The sequence below is a fragment of the Chelonoidis abingdonii genome, chromosome 4, assembly GCF_003597395.2.
Source record: "Chelonoidis abingdonii isolate Lonesome George chromosome 4, CheloAbing_2.0, whole genome shotgun sequence".
In the NCBI taxonomy this organism is placed as follows: Eukaryota; Metazoa; Chordata; order Testudines; family Testudinidae; genus Chelonoidis; species Chelonoidis abingdonii.
Window position 1 is genome coordinate 3,141,542 of NC_133772.1, and position 11,487 is coordinate 3,153,028.

Below are 11,487 nucleotides of genomic sequence, written 5' to 3' on the forward strand. Positions count from 1 at the left end.
CGTCTGGTCACTCTCAGGACCCAGAGAGAACAACAACCAAATTCTAACAGCACACATAGAAACTTCCCTCCCTCAAGATTTGAAAGTATCCTGTCCCCTGATTGGTCCTCTGGTCTGGTGACAGCCAGGCTAACTGAACTTGTTAACCCTTTACAGTCAAAAGAGATATGAAGTACTTCTGTTTTATTAACTCTTACTATCTGTTTATGACATGCTCCCACAGAGTAATTATCAATGGTTCACAGTTATGGCAGAAGGGAAGAATGAGTGGGGTCCCACAAGGATCAGTTCTGGGACCATTTTTTTCAATGTCTTCATCAACCATTTCGATAACGGCATAGAGAGTTCACTTATAAAGTTTGTGAACAATACCAAGCTGGGAGGGTTTACAAGTGCTTTGGAGGATAGTATGAAAATTCAAAATGATCTGGAGAAACTGGAGAAATGTTCTGAAGTAAGTAGGATGAAATTCCGTAAGGACAAATGCAAAGTGCTCCACTTAGGAAGCAACAATCAGTTGAACACATACAGAATGGGAAATGACTGGCTAGGAAGGAGTACTGCAGAAAGGGATCTGGGGTCATAGTGGACCACAAGTTAAATATGAGTCAACAGTGTAAAGCTTTTGTAAAAAAAGCAAACATCCTTCTGGAATGTATTAGCAGGAGTATTGGAAGCAAGACACCACAAGTAATTCTTCCGTTCTACTCTGCACTGATTAGGCCTCAGTTGGAGTGCCGCGTCCAGTTCTGGGTGACACATTTCAGGAAGAATGCGGCCAAATTGGAGAGAGTCCAGAGAAGAGCAATAAAAAATTCTTAAAGATCTAGAAAACATGAGCTATGAGGGAAGATTGAAAGAATTGGGTTTGTTTCGTCTGGAAAAGAGAAGAGTGAGAGAGGACATGAGAACAGTTTTCAAGTACCTAAAAGGTTGTTACAAGGAGGAGGGAGAAAAATGATTCTCAGTCTCTGAGGATAGGAGAACCAATGGGCTTAAATTGCAGCAAGGGTGGTTTAGGTTGAATATTAGGAAAAACTTCCTAACTGTCAGGGTGGTTCGGCACTGGAATAAATTGCCTAGGGAGGTGTGGAATCTCCATCAATGGAGATTTTTAAGAAAGGTTAGACAAACGCCTGTCGGGGATGTTCTAGATGGTGCCGGGCCTGCCATGAATGCAGGGGACTGGACTTGACGACCTCTCCAGGTCCCTTCCACTCCTTGATTCTATGAAAATGTTGTCTATTATATTATTATAATCTGACATGAGATGTCCCAGTATGACATAATTTGACAATTATGCACTACTACTATGAAAATAATAAAAGTATGGTAAAAATGAAAATAAAGTAGAAAACATTTCAAAACAAAAAGTTTTAATTATTTTTCTGAAATTAAATTTTCTGATTTAATAAGAACATAAGAACATAAGAATGGCCGTACCAGGTCAGACCAAAGGTCCATCTAGCCCAGTATCTCTCTACCGACAGTGGCCAATGCCAGGTGCCCCAGAGGGAGTGAACCTAAGCTAAAAGGCAATGATCAAGTGTCATCTCTCTCTCTGCCATCCACCTCCATCCCTTCATGAACAAAGGCTAGGGACACCATTTCCTACCCATCCTGTCTAATAGCATATTTATGGACTTAGCCCCCATAATTTATCCAGTTTCTTTTAAATGCATTCTTATAGTCCCAGCCTTCACAACCTCCTCAGGTAAGGAGTTTTTCCACAAGTTGACTGTGCGCCTGTGTGAAGAAGAACTGTCCTTTTATTTGTTTTAAACCTGCTCCCTATTAATTTTCATTTGGTGACCCCTAGTTTCTTGTATTATGGGAATAATTAAATAACTTTTCCTTATCCATTTTGTCTCCACATCACTTCATGATTTTATATAACACCTCTATCATTCATCCGCCCCTTAGTCTCCTCTTTTCCAAGCTGAAGAGGCCTAGCCTCTTTAATCTTTCCCTCATATGGGACCCTCTCCAAACTCCGAAAATCATTTTAGTTGCCCTTTTCTGAACCTTTTCTAGTGCTAGAATATCTTTTTTGAGGTGGGAGACCACATCTGTACACAGTATTCGAGATGTGGCAGTGTACCAGGGATTTATATAAGGGCAATAAGATATATTCTCAGTCTTATTCTCCTATATCCTCTTTTTTAATGATTCCTAATATCCTGTTTGCTTTTTTTGACCTGCCTCTGCGCACTGTGTGGACAATCTTCAGAGAACTATCCACAATGACGCCAAAGATCTTTTTCCTGACTCGTTGTAGCTAAATTAGCCCCCTATCATATGTATGTATAGTTGGGGTATATTTTTTCCAATGTGCATTACTTTACATTTATCTACATTAAATTTCATTTGCATTTTGTTTGCCCAATCACTTAGTTTTGTGAAGATCTTTTTTGAAGTTCTTCACAATCTGCTTTGGTCTTAAATATCTTGAGTAGTTAGTATCATCTGCAAATTTGCCAGCCTGCACTGTTATACCCCTTTCTCCAGAAACATTTTATGAATAAATTGAATAGAACTGGTTGTCCTAGGACTGACCTTTGGGAATCCCACTAGTTAGCCCCTCTCTATTTCTGAGAATTTCCATTAATTCCTACCCTTTGTTCCCTGTCTTTTAATACTCAGTTCTCATATCCATGAAAGGACTTCCTTTTATTTCGCATTGACAGCTTAATTTAACATAAGAGCCCTTTTGTGGAGGGACCGTGTCAAAGGCTTTTCTTGAAAATTCTAAGTACACTGGATCCCCCTTTCCATGTTTGTTGACCCCTTCTCAAGAATCCAATAGATTGTAAGACACGTTTTCCTTTACAGGAAAGCATGGTTACTATTGCTCAACACTTTATGTTTTTATGTGTCTGACCAATTTTATTCTTTAACTATTGTTTCGAGTTAATTTCTTTGTATGGGAATTTTGCACTGAGTAGATATGATTTTCATAAATAAAATCATTGAGAATTGATATGACTAGTTGAACAGAAACTTAAACAAAACCTTTTGAAATGCACGTAGACATCATTTTATGTACTCTATGATTTGCTAAAATATACAAATCCTACAAAGCACTTATGAACAATGGGCCCAATGCTTGAGTTCATATCAACTGCAGCTGTACTTCAGCATTGTCAGAGAATCATTGCAAAAGTGAATCTCCATATTTTATTCTTTCCCATCCAGCAGAGCTTCAAAATCCTGGATGTTGCAGGTTCCTTTTAAGGAATTTCCTTTGATTGTTGGTAACTTAGTAACTTTTGAAGTAGTACTTTGATTCTAATGGTCACCTTTTTTTTTTATAATCTTGGTTCTTATCCCAGATAAAAATCCAAACACAGCGAATTACCAATGGTTAACATCACAAAGATAACTTAGCGTTAGATCCAGTGGGCATAATTAAAACAAACGTTTCTTTGGGAAAACAAAAGTTCACTCTGTAATGATGCAAGATTGCAAACTAAATTTATTACTGTTACACTCAATTACTTTAAGCTACAAGGTTGAGAATATGCCAGTGCACAATAAGAGTTACGAGAAGGTCTCCAGCATGCTGCTTGAAGTAAAATTTGGAAGAGAAAGAATTCCAGGACACATCGATTGCTTCATTTACATTATCCAGCTCCTGTGCCTGGCCTAACAGTTTAAAAACAAAGCAAAAAACAACATATTGATTTGAATGACGATATCTACAACCAAAGCAAGCACTTTGGGTCACTCTGATCCCTTGAGTCTGCTCATATTTGTTTTGTGTGGTTTCAGCATTTGGGGTGAACCACGTGGCCATCGTTTAGGAAAGTGTGTTGGAAACCCCAAACTTATTCACAAGATATTTTATTGGCAAATTCTTCTGAAAATCGGTCCCAGAAAGAGCACTTTTCCACCTTTGATTTAGTCTCCAGATGAAAAGTTTTCTGTTCATCCCTTCCAGTCGAAGCTAAAGGCAGATCAAGTATCTCCTCTCTGCATCCACTCATCCTTCATGAACAAAGGCTAGGACACCATTTTTACCCTCCTTCTAATTTAGCTATTTATGGACTTAGCCCCCCCCAATAATTATCCAGTTTCCTTTTAAACATTCTTATAGTCCAGCTATCACAACCTCCTCAAGGTAAAGAGTTTTCCAGCAAGTTGGAGTGTGCGCCTGTGTGAAGAAGAATGTCCTTTTATTTTTTTAAACCTGCTCCTATTAAATTTTATTTGGTACCCTAGTGCTTGTATTTGGGAATAATTAAATAAACTTTTCCTATCTCACATTTTACTACACACATCACAACTCACTGACTTCTTTACAACAACCCCTCTGTATGCCTCCGCAACCTAGTCTAGAACATCACATATTTACCAACTGAAAGGCCTAGCCCTCTTATATTTACTCATAGGGACCCACATACTCCACCAAATCATTATTAGTTCCCACTTTTCTGCCTTATTCTACTGCTAGAATATTTTTTCTGAGAGTGAGGAAACCACATCTGTACAGTATTCCGAGATGTGGGCAGTTACCAGGGATTATTAGGGCAAATATAATAATCTCAGTCTTATTTTCCTATACCTCTTTTAATGATTCCTAATATCCTGATGTTTTGGGCTTTTTTGACCTGCGCTCTGCGCACTGTGTGGAATCTTCAAAGAACTAACCACAATGACGCCAAATCTTTCCTGATCGTTGTAGCTAAATTCCCCAATCCATATGTCATGTGTACGTTGGGGTTATTTCTTTCCCAATGTGCATTACTTTACATTTACTACATTAAATTTCATTTGCATTTTTTGCCCAATCATAAGTTTGTGAATCTTTGGAAGTTCTTCACAATCTGCTTTGGTCTTAATTATCTTGAGTAGTTTAGTATCATGCTGCAACTTTGCCAGCCAAGTACTGTTATACCCCTTTCTCCAGAACATTATGATAAATTGAATAGAAGGGTTGGTCCTAGGACTGACTTTGGGACCCACTAGTTTTCAAAATGACTATTTGTTTTAACATTTCCTGTACTTTTATTTTAAAAACATATTAAAAATTGCACAAAAAAATCAACGTTTCATTAATTCTCAAACAATTTCATTTGACCCAAAAGGAATTTGTTTTTAAACTTTTCAATTTATCAAAATTTTCGTTTTGGATCAAGCCAAAACAGTTCTTCTCCCCCACCATTTAACTTTGGAATTTCCAGTGAACTGCAAAATCTATTTACACGGCTCTACTTAGAAGCGATGGCTGTTTACACCCACCATTTCCTAGAGGGCTAAGTCTCCATGGCTACCCTTCTGAAGATCCCTCTTCCTGAGCATTAGAAGACAACTGAAGACTTTGACACAGGAGTTCTTGAAATGTCTTGTTATGGAGAAAGGATTTAATGGAATGAACTAGATATATCATGTTTGCGACAGAAAGGGCCTCAATCCTATAGCACAATCTGTTGGTAAAACATCTAATTGTAAGTGTGAGGCACAGAGCAACTAAAGGGTCGAAAGACCAAATTGGTAAAGGTATTTAGATATTGTTCTGCACCGTATCACAAGGCCTGAGTGACTTAGATTGCTGAATCCTATTTTCAAAAGCAATTTAGACACTTAGGAGCCGAAGTCACAGTCTGACTGAGGCTGCGTAGAAGCTGTCAGTTTTGAAAAGGCAGTGTAGCTAAGTCCCTTAGCTCTTGTAATGCCGAGTGGAGAAATAGCTAAAAATCTGGGCTTAACTGTCAACACGTACCAAAAGTTTGCCTGAAAGATGGATCCAAAGTAATATGGCATAGCTGCCTCTTCACTGTTGCTACCAAAGGAAGCATCTTGAAGTGCCTCTGGGAATGCATTACCCAATGCACTGACATGGTACCACTATATGATTCAATCTAAATATTTCTGCTGTAATTTCCCAGCTCGTTGGCCTTTAGCTCATGCTAAGTTGGCAGCAAGAGGCCTTTGGGTGGGATATTCCCTTAGGGATGCCACAAAGGGCACTTTGAGCCTTGTGTCCATTCATCAGGAGAGGCATCAGATTCCTTCACCCTCTCCACCATCTTGGATGTGTGGATTCTGTGCTCACCTCTTCTATTTGGTGCGGCCACTCTCTGGTGGCACAGAGCTAGCGCACACACACCCCCACCAAGGCATGGGTACTGAGACCTAGGAGCAGTATGGGGATGAGTGAAGGCTCGGTGCTGTTCTTTGCTCTGCTGAGATAGGTCAATGAGTGGACCCAGGAGCAAAGCATGGTGAGGAATTGGCCTCCATGTATTCTAGGGCATACACTTGGAAGCCACAAACAGCAGCTCGGCAGGTATATGGATAATTTCCTTGCTTAGGTCCTCTGACCTCTGACCTTAAAGGGGCTTTAAGAGGCTTCCACAGCCCCTCCATTGTTTCCATTCATGACTGGGACAGTGGGAGCTTACTAAAGCCATCTGGGGTCCCTACTTAGAGTTAGGAAGGGATTGGCAGGCTGCCAACCTTCCAAATTCAGTACAGAGAGAGAAAAGTCTGAGTAAACAGTTTGTGAACAACTCAGAAGTGAAAATTACCCATCTGAACATTGTCATGTATACTTAAGAGTTTCAAATATGGTACCAAAGAAAATCAGTATTGCTTGTATGAATAATTTGCTTAGCAAAAATGAGAATAAATTCTCAATGAATGCTATGTCAATGGGATAGTCTGAGTGTCTCAAATGGCTGCTTGATCTGGCCATATCATTGCAATTGTGGTTTCATGACACAACGTTGTGTTGCCACAGGGAATAACTAACTCTTCTTTTATGATAGAACAGTTTGTCTATGGCTGCATAAGGAGAACGGAGAGTTTCAAGCCATAGTCTTTTCCCTCCCATTCCCATGTACAGATTTTGAAAAGTCATACAAAATACAAACGTCTTCTATATCCTTGAATCCATGATCCCACTACAATTTTTTGTATCAAGCCTCCATCTGTGACACCCAACACACCAAGTATTTAACTGGAGATCTCCAGAGGTAAAGACAGGAGTTGGTATAGCTTGAATTAAAGAACAACAGCTTCAGCACTTAGGCACACTGGAAGGTTAGAGACACACATTCACTAGTGAGTTACACTTTCACTGTGAATGGTATCAAGTGCCTATATGAGATGGGAGGTCCCAGGACCAGTCATGCTGCTAGACTTCCCACACTTTCCACAGCAGTGGAACCCCATGCTAAGCATAGGGTGGAATACATGATAACATCCTGGAATGGAAGCAGCAGTGGCCACATCACCAGGCATTTCCTCAGAACTCCCATCATCCTGTGCAGCCAGGGTGTCTCTGAGAACTGATGCTGCAGTGAAATCCCATTGCCCCAGTCTTGTCACAAGCCCTGGTCCTGTCACAGCTGAGTCCCATTATCACAATAGAAGAGAAATCAAAGCATTCTTCAGTCCCATACAGCAGTGATTAAGGGGTGATGCAAAAGCACTAAGTCAACCTGGCAATGTTCCATTGATTTTGTTGGGCATGAGTTCTCTTTGGTTAAGGCCTGATGCAATGGCTATTCACAAACAGCAGCAGGTCCACAAAGCTTGTTTGCCTTTTGCCCAAGTTCCCGGAGGTCCACTTTCTAGCATAGTAATAAAATGAGGAAGTTGACAGAGGATTTCCTGTGCCGTCTTGTTACAGAGGGGACACAGTAAGGCCATCACTTGGTGAAAATAGGAGAAGCCAAGCAAGGGGCGTGTCATATTGAAAGATGGAGTTTGAAAACATGAAAGGACTAACTCTCAGCAGAGCTTTGAAAGCTTTGCTGCAAAGAGATGTTTAAAGTTATCTAGGGAAGTGATTCTTCAAAACTATTTCCAGTGAAGAAGCCTTGAAAAGCCACTGGGAGCTCATTAACCAGGGAATGACGCACTGCCAAACATATTTATTTTAAATATTTCTGCTGTGACTTCACAGCAAAGAGAGAGACAATCTTTCCCAAAGATCTTTTTGGGTCTTAGATTTTGCAGAGTGAGGGATGAGACACGGTCTTAGACCTGAGGCTTTGTGAGTTTTAGAGAGTTGTTGATGAGAAAAAAGATTGCTGAGGGCTGCCTTGACCAAACCACTTCTCTAGTTCGCTACTTTGGCCTTTGCAGAATTGACAGACAGCAAAAGGACATCCTAACACAGGGCTTCTAAAGATGTTAGGATGAAATTTAAAAAGCAGAAATTCATATAGCAAGGAGTGACCTGGTAAATCACCCCATCAACTGCTTACTGTTGTTCAGACTCCGAACACCTTTACTACGGGAGCAGGATTAGAAGCAGGGAAAAATAAAACCCGTCACCATCCAGGTAAGTTATGAGATCTGCAAATACAACCACCACATGAGTTTTCCAGCAAGGGCTGAGTATTTTATGCTGTTCTTTTTCCTGCTTAGCTCTAACAATGTAAAAATAAAAGAAGAAAGAAAACTTAATAAAGATTCATTCCAATCTAATCTCTCCGCTCCATCAATCAGTCTCCAACTAATTCACCTAAAATACGATGAATGATTCTAAAATCTTCATTGCAAAGCTTTCTTCTTGAAAAATCTTCAATATTATTTCTAATTTTAGTTTTGAAATGTATGAAGAAAGTTTATTAGATGCTAGTCTGAAAGCTATGACCATCTCCACCTCATATTTAATCCATTCCTGCTTATGACCACACATAAATACTTTTGTTTGAAGACAGAAAATTACTTCCAGTCACCTCACATCAAATGGTGACACACAAAAGTGTCACAGTTTTCGCTAGTAGGCTTCAGCTGATTTCCACCACTCACTGATGTCAGAGTTAACTGGTCAATCAACAGTGTTTATGGCTACTTTGCATTTTTGGAGGCAGCATTAATAATCTAAGTGAAATCCGTGATGAGACTGTCTGATAAATTAGTGTTTCAATTCTAGATTAAATTGGCCACCCCGGTTTTGTGTAAGCCTTGTCAAAAATTTTCCCTGAAACCCATTTTTTCCAGTTAAAATGGATTTTCAAGTAATGTTATAAGCTTGTGAAATAATTTTGTGATGAATAATCAGCCAGTTTTCAAACATTGGTTTACTGAACGAGATAACTTCAGTTTTCATGTTTGCATGTACAAATATAAACTTGGTTTTGAGCATTTATGTGCTCAGATGTGAAGTAAGAGATATGGTTATCCTTGGTTGAAAAAATGGGATTTCTGTAGATGTTTAATAATGCAGTTACGAATAAATAGAATGAGTAAATCATGGATAGGGCTGACTTGCAAAAGCGTAAGTTAAGGTTTAATTTTTCCATTTCCAATTAAAGTCTGCTGAGATTCACTATGGAAGAGGAATAGAATGAATCAGCCTCAGAGTTTCCACCTTCTAATTAGTTTGGAGTATATACTCGTTCATGGCAATATGCTATAATTCAAGCCATTTTCCTTGCTAGTTCCTTGTTAGTTGCAATAGTGATCATTTTCATTTTGGACAAAGGGTCTAGCCGCTCATCAATGAATCTTGACAATTTATCTCGTCACCGGTTCAATATCTGTGATTGTACCTCTCCTTTTTTGGTGTCATGGCAGTGGATTAGCGATATTCCATCCTAACCCGTTATTTTAAAGTGAGTCCATGGACGGCCACACAAGATGTGACTGAATTCATCCTTTTGGGACTTTGCCACAGATGAGATGTTACAGCCTGTGTGTTTTGTGTTCTTTGTAGTCCTCTATATCGCTACTGTGCTGGGAACCTTCTAATTATTGTCACTGTAAAGAACAGCCCGTATCTGAAGTCTCCATGTATTTCTTCTTCAGCTACTTGTCCTTTGTAGACATGTGCTTTTCCTCTGTCACAACCCAAAACTGATTGCGAGGACTTCTTCGTGGAGAGGAAAACCATTCCGTTTGAATGGCTGCATAGCACAGCTGTTTGCTCGCCCATTTTCTCGACGTGCACTGAAAATCTTCCTCCTCACATTTGTGATGGCGTACGATCGTTACATTGCGATCTGCAAACCCTCCATTACACAACCATCATGACTGGGTGTGTGTCTGTGGCAATAACCCTTGTGATGGCTTCCTGAAAAGTGGTGGCTTTGTGCATTCCATAGTTTCAGACTCTCCTTACCATCCAGTTACCCTTCGTGGGCCCAGACGAGATTGACCACTATATCTGCGATGTGCACCCTTTGCTGAAACTGGCCTGCACTGACACTTTCGTGTTGGCGTCATGGTCATTGCCAATACTGGGATGATTTCCCTGACCTTGTTTTGTTGTGCTGGTTGTGTCCTATGTCATCATCTTAGTCTCCTTGAGAAGTCGGTCCTCGGAAGGTCGTCGCAAAGCTCTTTCCACCTGTGCCTCCCATATTGCTGTAGTGATTATATTTTTTGGGCCATTAATCTTCATGTATTTAAGACCTTCCACCACTTTCTCAGAGGATAAGATGGTCACATTGTTCTCCACCAATATCACCCCTCTGCTGAATCCCTTGATGTATACCCTGCGCAATGAGGAGGTGAAAAATGCCATGAGGAAATTTGGAAGCAGAAAAGCAACATTAGGGGTGACATGAAAAATGTGCTGTGTGGAATGATGGTAGTTCTGCCAAGTAATGCGATTCATCAGGAATTTTAGAGAAAAGAGATTTTAATATCACAGGTGTTCAGTTTTTATGTGAAAATTCCCAATGATTTTCTCTGAATCCTGCTATGTAGAGCCTATAGGATTATCCTGCTTACATATATATACTATAAGAAAAGATTATATATAATAATTATATAATTATATATAATATTTTCTTATAGTTTAAGTATTTGGTTTATTATACTAGGTTGTAAATTTATAATAACGTAAGTTTGGCTGTAATGCAGGAGATCTACAGGCCATATCTCATATGTTAAGCTAATGCAAAGTTAGCACATCTTTATTAAAACCTTTTATCCAGAAAGCAAAGTTGATCTACATCTTGTTACCTAAATAGCTGAGAGCTTTTATCTAGACCAATAGAGAGTGGAAGAATGGAAAGGGAGGATTTCAATTTGTACCCACAGACTTAACAGGTAGACCACAGGGAAAGAATTGAAATGACTAAAGAACAGAAATAATATAAGTGCGTAGGTACATGTCATTAATACGCACATATATACTTGCCTATAGGGTAAGCAAACGCAAACATTTTGTGGGGAGGAATGAAATTTGGGCATAAAAGGAAGGATTTCCCGCACTTGTGCCCTCTAAAAGAGGTGATCCACCTTGCTAGAGTATTCTATTTCTACTCTATCTCTAGTCCTCTTCTCTTCCCTTCTCTTCTCTTCTATCTCTCTGCTATGACTATGACTATTAGTGGGCTGTGCTTGTTCATAACTTTCTATGTTTCAGGGGAACTAGCAAAGTTTGGTTTCCCTAAACTTTTATTCTTACTTTCTTTCTTAGGTTTTCTGTTTAAAATTAAGTTAGTCAAGTCAACCGGAAGTTAGTTCTGATAGCTCTGAGAATTAGTTTCTTCTAAGCACTGTATCTATTACTGAAGAACT

General features: G+C 39.5%; 1 pseudogene; it reads left to right on the forward strand.

The window, feature by feature from the left end:
- Positions 1-9,210: 9,210 nt before the first annotated feature.
- On the forward strand, positions 9,211-10,526 carry LOC142046697 (olfactory receptor 4S2-like; annotated as a pseudogene).
- Positions 10,527-11,487: the final 961 nt, after the last annotated feature.